Genomic DNA, 14,343 nt, shown 5'->3' on the forward strand with positions numbered 1-14,343 from the left:
CTGATAAAATCTGTGATGGAGGCTCAGAGTTTCAAGAATCAGCCTTATGAACGGGAGGTAGTTTAGATTCCAGACGTAAATAAAACTTAGATGGTGAAAATGAAAGCTTATATAGGTAACATTGGAGAAACTAGGAAGAGCACGCTATATTTTAGAAATGATCCAAATAAAAAACCCAGTCCAGTGTTTCCAGCTACTGTCATTGGAAAATAGTTGGCAACCCAGCCCAGTGTTGCCAACTCTTTTCCAATGAAAGTACCTAGCAGCACTAGCTCCAAAAGTCCCTAAATCTAGAGAGAAAGTCGCCACGGGTATGGGCAGAGTGTGCCCAGGTAGGTAGACAGGTAAGTAGCCCGTCCAATCATTTCATGCGGACCGAATGAAATGATTGAACAGGTTTATTACAGTCCTGCGACAGCCACAGATACCAGATCATTTCATTTAATTTATTGATTGCTGTTGGGATGTAAAGAGAATTTCAACTTATATAGCAAAAATGTTTTCTAAAATACATTACTCGCCCTAGATTTAACTGGTGCCTAATTGTTCCTCATGGTTCCCTTTCTGCAAAGTATATATTACTGAAGCTCTAAACTGCTCAGTTGCGAAGAGGATAATGGCTGTCCTCATTAGGCTTTGAAATAAAATGTACTTATCACTGTGTAAAGAACAGTTTTGCAACACGTTGATGGATTTACACTTGAACTCACACAGGTCTGCACCTCGTTGTGTTTATGTTCATAAAGTAAGAATTTCCTTTGGTTTCTTTTTTTTTTTTAGATTCTTTTTTTGGCATTTATGCTTTATTTTTTTATTTTGATAGTGAGAGAGAGACAGAAAAGGCATGGGAGAGAGAGAGAGAGAGAGAGAGAGAGAGAGAGAGGATGACATGCAACAAAGGGCCCTGGACCGGACTCGAAGGACTCAGCCTTAATGGTGCACGCTCTGCCCAGTGAGCTACCCCCCCCCCCTTGGTTTCTTTCCAAAAGATGTATCAACATGGCCCTGAATCCTGGTTGCTTTTTAAAACGTCAACAGCCTTTGTCATTGTGAAGGTGAGTATGGGCTGCTGGCACAAACGTCTGAAAGTGATTCAGACTAAAAATGTTCCCACAACATTATGTAAGTTATTTAGTCACAACACCAAAAGATGAAGCGACTCCACTTTAGTCGTGTTGTAACACCTTAGTATGAATTTTGGTTGCTCTCTGATGGAGTTTCTCCCGGTCACGTTTTCTCAGCAAACAAGCTTGTTTACTCTCCACAAATTGTCTCTGACGTCTTGAGGAATGCTGTGTTTCGACTCATGCATTTAAATGCATGATTGTTAGTGATAATGTACATATGCTGGTGAAAAATATATTATATACAGTATATTGTAGGAATGTCAAAGTTTACGTGATAATAACGTGTTAACGCAAATTTGTTTTAACGCCACTAATTTCTTTAACGCAACTTGATTTTTAGGTTGTAGCGGGCTCAGTTTTAAACCTAGAGTGAAGATAGTGGCATCATATGAAACTACAAAACCTAAAGAATCCATCAGTACCAACCATGTACTATATACCATATACCATAATACTACCTTGTCATGAAGGAGGCTAAATATCGCTCCAAACTTGCGCTACGTTTTTGCGAGGAAAAACAGGCATGGCCATTTTCAAAGGAGTTCCTTGACCTCTGACCTCAAAATATGTGAATGTAAATGGGTTCTATGGGTACCCACGAGTCTCCCCTTTACAGACATGTCCACTTTATGATAATCACATGCAGTTTGGGGCAAGTCATAGTCAAGTCAGCACACTGACACAGTGACGGCTGTTGTTGCCTGTTGGGCTGCAGTTTGTCACGTTATGATTTGAGCATATTTATTATGCTAAATGCAGTACCTGTGAGGGTTTCCGGACAATATTTGTCATTGTTTTGTGTTGTTAATTGATTTCCAATAACAAATATATACATACATTTGCATAATTTGTCCACTCCCATGTTGATAAGAGTATCAAATACTTGACAAATCTTCCTTTAAGGTACATTTTGAGCAGATAAAAAATGTGTGATTAATTCACGATTAATTTTGATTCAATATTTTAATCAACTGACAGCCCTAGTATATTGTAAACAGTTAGTCTATATTGTTTCACCTTCAAATCGCAATCTTAGCTACTATTGGTATTGCAGTTGATTATTGTTAAAGGGAGATGATATAACGCATTCCTCTTACAATGTTATTCCCAATCGTGATATTACTTTCCCTGTTGAGGTGTTATCAGTGCACATGTGCACAAACATGAAAGACTTCAGCTGAAGGTATACATGATGGCAATCATGTTTCTCCAGCAGAAATCAGACTATCTCAGCTGGACTTTTAGACAAACAAAAGGAAACCTGGTTTTGCATTTTCACAGACGTTTCTTGAACCAGACTGCTGCTCATTCCTACAAGTCATGCAGTAACACTGCAGCTTTGTTTATCCTGTGGAAACACATGACCTGTCTACATTGTTTTCCTGCTTTTAGGTCCAGCTCCAGCCTCTTGTGGTCTTGAATAGCATTAAGTGGGTACAATGACGAATGAAGAAGCTGGGTGGCCCAATCCACCAACTGGGGATGTTTCAGTCTGCAGGGAAGAGAAGTTACCGGTGAGTTTTTGTGGATTTTTTTTTTAGTTTATGTGGTATTGATATGGAGGTATAGATAGTAGCAGAACAGAGCAGCTGTTCAAATCAACTCTGTGTTGAATAACCAAGTCCAATCCCCTGCTTAATACTAACACCCACAACAAACAGACTAGCTCTTCCCTGATGTAAACTGTAAATCTGATTAATTACTGTGAATATATAATTCTCTGTCTATCCCCGGCTCTCGTACAAACACAGACACTTGCACACAGACACACACACACACACACACACACACACACACACACACACACAGCATTGTACAGTATGAGGTGATTATGTGGCAATTACAGCAGCCACAGTGACAAAATGAAAGCTGATCCTTGGAGAAAAAAATGGAGAAAATGTCACTCCAAGTTTTCAGTCTATCCAGAGATTTCTGAGCTCTGAATCACAGCGTTCTCTTTTGATCATCACCGCTGCTGCCTCTCTCCGATACACAGACGGATTATTCCCCCTAAATCTCCCAAATCCCTAATCCTATTTATCTCAACGCCACACAAAAAAGGTGCTCTCTTCCCACTGCTCAGCTTATGTGTACAGTACGGATGTGAGTATACTTGTATTTCTACATTTATGAGGACCAGTTCAGGACACGAGGTAGTGACATTTCAGGCTGTGCTCACTTTGAAAATGCTCTGTTTTAGGATTTAAGGCTTTAAGTTTTAATGTAGAGGAGTGTGCATGTATGTCATATTGTTAGTGGCTTTGCTATTTGTTTAATTTGTTCCAAATGATCTTCCTCAAGGCAACCTGAGTCCCTAAATATTGAACACTGACATAAATAAGATGAATAAGACATCACTTAGCCCTCTGAGACCCACAATAGATCCGTGTCTTTTCTTTAAGGGGGTTATAGAGGGTCTGCTACTATGGGGACTAACATCATCTCACATGAATACAATTGGGCTCATTGGATCCACAAGAGTCTCACAGTGATACAGTGATATCCAATTTATGTAATTCCAAGACTGTTTAGGGACCCCAGTATTCAGAAATATTCAAATACATCATTTTAGAATAGGCGAAAATAACACATTTATACTACATGCAAACAACTGCATGTTTTTTCCCACAAACTGCATGTGATTATCATAAAGTGGGCGTGTCTGTAAAGGGGAGACTCGTGGGTACTCATAGAACCCATTTTCATTCACATATATGGAGGTCAGAGGTCAAGGGACCCCTTTGAAAATGTCCATGCCAGTTTTCCCTCGCCAAAATTTAGCCTAACTTTGGAGCGTCATTTAGCCTCCTTCCCGACAACAACCCAACATGGTTGGGTTGTTGTCGGTTGGTTTCTAGTAGTTACCTTCACTCTAGCTTTAAAACTGAACCTGTTATAGCCTCTGAAAGACCGTAAAGTCGGGGCGATCCTGCGGGTCTCAGGGAGTTGAGTGGAAATTAATAAGGCATGTTTAGGTGAATGAGATAACACAACTCATCACAAAATAACTAATAAAACGCAGGGACTCTATATTAAGGATTATTGAATATTGAATTTTTTTCCAACTTTGTGTTGTTTTCAATCAGAATTGATTGATTTTTTTGAGGCTGTAGAACAAGCTTTAAACACATATTGTACCTTAAACAGTTATGGCTAAACAGTTGTCTATTTATTCATCCAGCATACACAGGGCAACCATAGCATTCATTTAGCATCATGTTTCTGGCCACCTGATGAATGTAAGTCCAATATTCACTCTTCTTTTAACTGTTTTTGGTCTCCATCGAATCTTGAGAGAAATATCTGGCCTCTTTAGCTGCTAATGTGTCTGTGTGGCACTTAGTGATGAGCAGGTAGTGTTCCGTGGGCTTTATCAGAGCTTTTTTGTTGAAACCAGCTGCCTGCTATGGTGGAAAACAACGCTAATAAACAACGGTGAGAGTGAATCAACGTCGTGGGATAGAAAATCAAAACTACCTAAAGCTGCTAAAAAAATTGATTAAAGCTGGGAGGAGCTGCAGAGTCGGGTTCACTACGAGCAACCCCTTTCACATTATACATCATTTGATCCATTGTTACCATAAAAGTATTGATTAGTGCATCTTAAAGTTGATAAATGACATTATAAAATGGTGTCATACTGGCACGTGGACCATAATGTTGCATGTCATACGAGCTCCCCATTTTTTCTAATTATTTTGGTTTACTAGATCCCTAATCTTATTAATAATCAATTGATTTTTTCAATTTTTTTTCAGCTGCATTTAACCTTGTGATGTGTCATGTCGGTTTTCATCAATCAGGACGAAAGTGAGGCTTAACCATCATGCATTGTAATGCTGTTTAAATTTTCGTCTCTGAGTTTGTACATAATACAGTAGAACAGTAGAAAGAAGGCAAGCTACAATGCACCCAGATTAAATTGAATTCACACAAATACCAGCAGGGGGATAATGAGAGTGCAGCTGCTGCCATTGTGAATAAAACCAGGCTTTTAAAACCATTACATCCTGTTATGCAGTCTTCAAGCCTCCTCCTCCTTTTTTCCTTTCTCCTCCTTTCTCTAGTCCTCCTCTCAGCCTTATCTATGCTTCCCTCCTCCCTCTGTTCTACCTTCTCCCAAAGCCTTCGTCTACCAACATGTTGTTCACTTTTCTTATTCTTTTCTCTTTTTGTCCCTCCAGGCCCTGCACTCCCTCTTTCCCTCATCTTTCTCTTTGTTTTCCGCAAGTACAGATCTTTTATTTGGTAAACCGATTTTCTCTCCTCTCCTCTCAGGAAATATACCCCCCTTTTCCTCTCCTCTATCTCCCCTGAGCTTATTTGCTTTTTTCCTCTTTTCCTCCCATTTTTTTTGCCCCAACCTCCCCAGGTAACCTACTGTGTTTCCACCTGTGTGTGTGTGTGTTTGTGTGTGTACGCATGTGTGTGTTTGTGTGTGTGTGTGTGTGTGTGCTAATGAGCTTAGAGCTGTCTCCCTCCCAAGGTGAGGTGCCATGCTGAGGTGATCAGCACTGCTGGAGCTGCAGGTATCAACCACAAACACCTGCCTGGTTGAGCACGGCCACACACACACACACACACACACACACACACACACATACACACATATGGTAAAGAAACTAATTTACTCTCTACTCTCTCACACTTGCACATATATAAATGCAGAATAAATCTTTACTTTTCTCTCTCACATACAAATGGTATACAAACAAACACACATTGAATACAGTATGTTCACATGCACGCACGCACGCACGCACGCACGCACACACACACACACACACACACACACACACACACACACACAGCTGACTGCTGCACAAGGGCGATAGCACAACTCTGTCCTGTCAACATGCAGGATAATCAGCTGCTGGGGATTGTGGGTAAGCTGTAATAATCCCTCGCATGGAATATGGAAAGCATCAGAGAGTTATTCAATAGGACAGAGATAAAGGTGTGTATGTGTGTGTATGTGGGTGTGTGTATGCGTGTGTGTGTGTGTGTGTGTGTGTGTGTGTGAGGTGTTTCCATCTTTAATATGCATCTCCACCTGAAGCTGACACACACACACACACACACGCACACACTAAACACTAAACATCAGCACAGCCCCCTTCCAGAGCAGCTGCTGAAATGTTCCCTGCCAGAGCCACTAAGTCTTAATTAAGAACTACATCCAGAACAAGCCTCATTTAGTCAGAGAAACACCAGGGAATACTGCATCATATTTACCTGTCAAGAGGCAAACTCTTTCAAGAACAGAGCCTCCAACTCACATCTTCATCAGCATAGTGTCACAGAGTTACAGTCAAATTAGGATATAGTTAAAGGGAATCTGCCTGATGTGTGCAGATGTATGTGGATCCTTTATGTACCTATTATCCAAAAGTGACGACAGTGTTGCAGAGTTTGTCCCCCTTTGGTATGTCAAAGGTTCAAAGAAGAATTATTTCTGTCGACACGTATTCTTTACAGAGATGTAATGTAAATGTATGGTTTCTCAATGGTTTGTGACTCTAGGTAGAGCTCTGTGTCTCTGTAGAGCAACCTTTTGGCAACATTGATTCTGAAAAATAATCCCATTTTTCCATAGGGTATTATACGGACAGTTTATACAGATTATTTGCCATTCTGGTAATCACTATGTGCACATCTGCTACTCTCTAACTCACATTTGGTTTATATAATAATGAGATGTACTCTAGTTCAGGTTCTCTTCATTGTAAATAAACCTGGATCAGACTTGCATTTAGTTCACTTGTATTTAGTATTTTTAATACTAATTTTTAAACCCTGAATATGAACTATTGTCCTTACTACAGAAATAATATTTGCTGGGAGGTGAGGTGTATGTATATATAAACAGCTTTTTTTGAAAATTTCCCATCCAGGATATCTGCTGTCATAGTATAGTATGTCGAAAAAATTCATAAAAAAGTCAGTATAGTATTTCAATTTTTTTTTTTAAAAACTCATAGTTTAGTATGTCGAAAATATGTATGAAAGTCATAGTATGTAAAAAAAAAAAGTCATAGTATAGTATGTCGATAAAAAAAAAAGACTTAGTATAGTGTGTTGAAAAAATTCATAGTATAGTATGTTAGACGTAGTATAGTATGTCGAAAGATTTCATGAAAAAGAGTCATAGTATAGCATGTCAAGAAGTTACCAAAAAAGTCATAGTATAGCATGTCGAAAAATTTCCTGAAAAAAAGTCATAGTATAGTATGTGGAAAGATTTCATGTAAAAAAAAAGTCATAGTATAGCATGTCGAAAAAGTTCACCAAAAAAAGTCTTAGTATAGCATGTCAAAAAAATTTACCAAAAAAAGTCTTGGTATAGCATTTCGAAAAATTTCATGAAAAAGAGTAATAGTATAGTATGTCGAAAAATTTCATGAAAAAAAGTCACAAAAAGTCATAGCATAGTATGTCGAAGAAAGTTATAAAATTGTTATATGTCATAAAAAAAGTCATAGTATAGTAAGTCAGAAAAATCATAGTACAGTATGCCATAAAAAGGTAATAAAAAGTATAGTATGTTGGTACTAGTATATATAGTACAGTATAGTATGTTGTAAAAAGTCAGAGTATAGTAAGTCTTAAAACGGTTGTATTATAGTATGTCATAAAAAGTCATTGTGTAGTTTATCATAAAAAGGTCATAAAAAATGTGATAGCATAAAAAAATGTCAGAAAAATGTTATAATATAGTACGTCATAGAAATGTCAGAATTTAATAATATGCCATAAAAATGTCATAAAAAAATCATTAAAAAGGTGATAGTATAGTATGTCATAAAAATGCCATAAAAATGTGAAAGTATACTATCCACACAGCAACCAAAAGGAATAAGAAACTTTCTCATCAATCATTAGAATACAAGGGAAATTAAACCCTTCGTCAGCCTCTGGGTCATGCTAATCCCCTATCTTTATTCTTTTAGCCTTGGCTCTGCAACTACACACACAACACACACACTCAGGAGGGAAACACACAAAATGTTCCATAATTATGCCAGAGGAAACAGCTAACAGCGGATACAGATCCTAAACGGTGTGGGTCCTCCCCAGAGTCCGGATTTTCAAGGGTTTTAATCAGTTAAATATGTGCGTGGCTACGTGGCTAATCTGCTGGTTAATCTCACTAACACTTTTTATGGGATTGCTCGCTGCGGCAAGGATTACCGCACCACAGATCACAACCTGATTTCCATAATCCTCCTCTTCTGATAAAATTCTGTTTGTCACCCATCCCGTCCTTTTGTCAGTCTGTGCAACATCAATCATTTATTTCATTGATTTTTTGGGGGTGTAGTTACCCTAAAGACATTATTCTTTATTCTTACTCAGTGTCTCACTCCCTCAATCAAATGGAAAAAAAGAACAGAAGAACTGTGGATGAAACGGAAATCGGTAAATAATTGTAAAAGTGCTTTTTATGACAGTAGTCAGTCTTTACCTCATCATATTGGACAATCAACGCCATATTTGAATTACTTTCTGTTATTTTCTGATTACTTTTCCATCAATAAAAATGTGCAGAAACGAAAAAGGTTTCAGGCTTTTATTAAATCACAAATTTAAGTTATTGAACAAATATAGTCTGAGCCTGACCTAACAGGAAATCCTATCTGTATGAAAAAGAAATTGGTAGCCTAGCCATTTTTGGATGATCTATATATATCTAAAAAAAGTGTACTGTAAGGAGTCAAACAGGGTGTTTCATTTACATAAAACATAATCAAACCATATCCTAACCATGATGAAAATGACCTGAATATGTATGTGTGAAAAACATCTAGGCAAGAGTTAATTGAAGCTAAAAATGGGTGTAACACCAATTTCACATTTAGCATTGTCATTGTCAAGTACAGCCTCACAGAGCCATTAGCATGGCTGTAGACGCTTAATCTTGTTTATTTTTTTATTTTTATTTCTATAAGATGCACAGAAGCATTAATTTAATCTTGCTGAATGTCACACAGTTTTCCAAAATCTCAACAATTAGGAGTTGGAAGTGATGTTCGTGTGGGATCAGAGTTGAAACTTAAATGAAACTTGTGCTGTAGATGTGTTTCACATCAGTTTAGGCCTGAAATAGTGGCTTTCATTACACTAAAGTATTGAACACTGATTACAAGGGTGGTTAGGAAGGTGACTATAATCACAACATGAACAAAACTTTCAGTTTGTCTCCTTGAAAAAAAATATTTTGTACGTATGTATGTCTGTGTGTACATGTGTGTCTGTGCGACATATTTGCCAGTGTGATTTTTTTTTTTTATCTCTTGCTGTCTCTCTCCACTAGTCTCCATTTTCTGCTCCAAGGGTCCGGAGAATCCCCTCATGTGGAGAGAAGCTATGATAAAGTAAGCAGAGGAGAAGTGGGGGGAGGGAGAGGAGGAGGAGGAGGAGGAGGACGAGAGAGGGAAAGAAGAAGAAAAAGAGGAAAGAGAAGGAGGGGAGGTAAGGACATTGGAGACAGAAAAAGACTGAGAATTAGGTTGGGAGTTGAATATGATCATGGGAGGAGAGACAGAAGAAAGGCCATAAGGAGGGAGAGAACAAGGGGAGACATTCAGTGGTGATGGCGCTGGAAATGGGGCTTTAACTGTATTACACTCTGGCAGCTCCATCTCCATCACTTTGTGGGCGAGTGTGTAAGCTCCTGTGTTTACTTGAAGACCCAGTGTGTGTGTGTGTGTGTGTGTGTGTGTGTGTGTGTGTGTATGTGTGTTAGTATCACACCCATGGGGCCTTTATTCTGTCAGTGCTCAGCCATAATCAGCCTCTATCTCTCTCCTGATCCATCTCCACCTCTATGTCTCCCCTGCTACTATCACCCACCTCGCTCTTTCCCTCCAACCCACCCTCTCCTCTATTTTTCACTCTCCCACTTCACACACACACATACTCAGATACTGTAGATTAGCGTGTGTGGTGCTGGTGGTGTGTGTGTGTGTGTGTGTGTGCGTGTGTGTGTGTGTGTGTGTGTGTGTGTGTGTGTGTGTGTGTGTGTGTGTGTGTGTGTGTGTGTGTGTGAATTGATTCAGCCTCTGCCCTTTCTAAGCATTCTACAAGCTCCATTGACCTCTCACTCTCCACTGAGCAGCATCTGTTTCACACTCCACTACTGCTGTATGCCATATCACTCCATCTCTCTCTCTCTCTCTCTCTCTCTCTCTCTCTCTCTCTCTCTGGATTCACATGTCTCTCTTTCCTCGGCCGTCCTCTCTCTTTTGTCTTTTAGTGCTTCCCTTATTCTCACACTCTGTTTTGCAAATCTGATTTCTTTCAAGCCTTTTACCCTCTGTTTTTTCTCTCTCTCTCCAACCCCCACATGCTCTGTATTGATTAATACTCAGTCGGACTTGAGTGAGAAATCGTAAGAGTTTACAGTCTATCGATAAAAGGGGCTTAACTGTAGGTTTTGATGGCTTCCTGGTGGGATCCTGGATTTAAAAAGCCTAATTGGTCAATGGCTCATGGTCCTATGACTGACTAATCTATAGACTGTTGGCCAGATGGGAAAGATTGTGGTTTCCGTTAAAATGTTAATACAGTAAACATTACCACCTTTAGGTAACTTTTTCATTATTAAATTGTAGTATATATTCATGATATACGTACCGGTAACTGTGTAAAACACAATACTTTGCTAAAACCATGCTACTTCCCGAGCAGTCAAAGTAGAATATTCATTTGTTCTGGATTATGGTGGCGGAAACATAAGCAAAGGAAGATGTCTTTCTCTCTCCAGCCATACTTGCATGTAACAGTGTAGAACAGTTAAAGGACCAGTGTGTAACAATTAGGGGGATCTATTGGCAGAAATGGAATATAATATTAATAAGTATGTTTTCTTTAGTGTATAATCACCTGAAAATAATAATTGTCGTGTTTTTGTGACCTTAGAATGAGCCGTTCATAGCTATAGGGAGCGGGTTCTCTTCACGGAGACAATGTTGCACCACCATGTTTCTACAGTAGCCCAGAACGGACAAACTCCGTTAACTTTTCGAGTCGATAATGTTATTGGCTCCTGTTGCCGCTGCTCTCTCTCTCTTGCTTTACCACTCACTCTACCACACTAGAGAGGGCCATTTACGTTTTCGCGTTAGACACCGTAGCTCTCCAACACGCTTGGCACACGGGAGAGGCTTCTATTGGTTGCAATCTCCTCATCTCACCACTAGATACCGCCAGATCCTACACACTGAACCTTTAAAGCCTCCAATATAGTAATTGGTTTACACAGCGTCATATTTATCCAAATGATACCACCATCGTAAACACCAGATGAATGTGAACATTATTAGTCCTTATTGTGCTTTAATTATACACCCCAAGTATACAGTAGAGTGATATAGAGTGATGATGGAAGAAAGCTACATGTTTACTATGGGCTATTGTGGGCTTATGGACTCAGTCACACTAGCATTTATAGTCAAGTCAAGTCAATGGCTTTGCAGAGATCAGTGGATTTGCTTGCACAGCCAAAATAAATTTGTTTGTTTGCTTTCACGTAGAATTCTGTTGACTAGTTGCAAACCTTTGAGAGGTCAAAATAGAGGAATCTTTCATATTAAATGTAGCCTACAGTAGTTGTGGTGCACAACCTGGTCTTCATGAGAAACAACACCAGTAGAGTGTTCCTCTTTGGATCCATTTTGACGTGAACAAAACCAGCAACAACCAACATTAACTTCTGCATTGCCTTCAAGTGTAGTTGCTACGTAACCAAACATTCAGCACTTCTTTCACACTAATCTATGAATACATTTTGCTATATATCTAATTTTGTTTTATTTCCTAAAACCTGGAAATAAGGTAGCAATTCAGCACTTTCGGTTCCCTCGTCTCAAAGTCAATGGGTTTTTAGTTAGATGCCTGGAATAAGGTCTGTGGTTAACACAAACTGAAGAGATTTTAACATTTTGTTCTATGATATAAAATACGTCAGTAAACATACCTGCTCATGAATTTTTTATCTTTTGTGGCTTAAAAAAGGCGGTTGCTAACAGGTGGCTAAATGAGTCATCACACCGTCACGTCCACCTTTACATTAATGTGACCGTGGTGTAGTTCGTTTATAGCTGAACGTTAACTTTTTACTTCTGGTGATTGCATTCACGCGTCAAAAATCATAAAAGTGGTGTTCATTTGTGGAGAGTATCTTACGGAACAAAACGTCATCATTAGTATCATAAACGTTTGTTTGCCACAGAGCTTTTTCTGCAATAATCCAAAACCCAATGGAAAATGCCCATTGGCTTTTTACCAAGGGAACCCACAGTGATTCTAACTTCTGGGTTGGCCTAAAAAATTACATCCCCCTGCACCAATCTCTAGGCCTACCATTTTTGGTGTTACCTCTTCTTGGACGATCTTGAGGTATTTCCAATGAAGCCAGCTCACCCACATCATTGGCAAAAAAAGTCATGCAATGGTAACCAGACTGGACATCGTTCACTCCTCAACTGCTAGCCAAAATTTTAATATCTACAAACTGCTATGAGGATTATATTAGACCAGAAACACTGGTAAATGAATGCAGATAGTGGATCCGTGTTTGTTCGTTTGATAACATATACATCATGAAACACAAAAGAGAAAGGCCTCTGTTTTGTCATCACAGTGCTGTCAGGTAGCACTGACTCTGAATAAAGGCAGTTAGTGTGCATCTCTAATTTCCTCGGGAGAGACTGCAAGACGGGCTGTGACTCACAACTCGGAGAGGAGATAATTACTGTTTCCTCCTCACCTCTCTTCCTCTCTCCTCTCCACCCCCTCCATCACTCCATCCCTCCATCCTTCCCTCGACTCTCTCTTTTTTTTTCTGCTGCTCTTCCTCTTCAGCTGAGTGATTACCCCTCATTAAAAATCAGAATAAAACATTGTTAGCGCAGATCGTTAGGGCGCTCTCTCCCGCCTCTCTCTCACCCACTACTCCGTCGTTAGCACTCAGCGCCGGCGCTAAACGAGCGGCCTTTGAGGAATGTTATTCTAATTCCAATTAGCTCTTCAGGCTTGGAGGGAAGCCAAGTCCCCGAGAAAAACACTAAAGCTACGGGCACGCGCGCACCAATGAGAAGCAAAGAAGGGCATACACACAGAAGAGCAAGCACACATGCTTGAAACAAAGCATACACACACAAACACATACACACACATGCATGCATAAATACACTGAAGTTACGTGCACGCTCATTTTCAAGAGACCAAACACACACTCAACTGACACACACTGAATACTCTGAGAATAGCAGCGGCTAATGGCTTTGGCAGCACTCTCACAGGGACCTGAAGAGCAATTAGGCTCCAAACTACACATTGTAAATCCCCTCTGATTACTGTGTGTGTGTCTGTGTGTGTGTGTGTGTGTGTGTGTGTGTGTGTGTGTTAAGCGCTGTTTATCTGCCACCAATTACCTCGCCCTGCCACAAGAGACACACACACTGGATAAATGGAATCTATAAACACACACACACAAAGGCAGACTCAGGCACAAACACACACACACACACACACACACACACTCGTTCGGTGCATACACTCAGGTAAATGTGCACAGTCATAGAGCAAGCAGGACACGCACGCACACACACACACACACACACACACGTACACGTACACCAGACGCACGCCAGACGCACACACAGACGCACGCACACACACACACACACACACACACACACACACACTAATACACACTCACAGAGGAGCTGTCTTATCAGTTTATGTTGGTGTGACTGGAGGATTTAGTCACATGACCTGCAAGACAGGAGCAGCCAGGCGCCAAAACTAATTTCCACCTTCAAAGACTCCCTTATCTCCTCATACGCTGTGTGTATATATATGTGTGTGTGTGTGTGTGTGTGTGTGTGTGTTTGCCTGCATATATGTGTGTGTGTGGTAGATGATCTGATGTCCTCTGACAGAAAGACTCGCAGCAAATCATGTATCACTGTCTCATCTGCATCAGCCAGGCGCGTGCACACACACACACACACACACACACACACACACACACAAAGCAAGATAGGGAGAGACAGGCAGATAGATGGACGGATCCAGAGAGAGGACACACACATACACAGCGGTGCAGAAGGGGTGGGGGGGGGGGTGGGGGGGGTGGGGGGGGGGGGGGGGGGGGGTGGGGACAGTAAGAGTGAGGGAATAGCAGATAGTGAAAGATGTGAAGCGTAGA

The sequence above is a fragment of the Sebastes umbrosus genome, chromosome 8 (assembly GCF_015220745.1).
Source record: "Sebastes umbrosus isolate fSebUmb1 chromosome 8, fSebUmb1.pri, whole genome shotgun sequence".
Lineage (NCBI taxonomy): Eukaryota > Metazoa > Chordata > Actinopteri > Perciformes > Sebastidae > Sebastes > Sebastes umbrosus.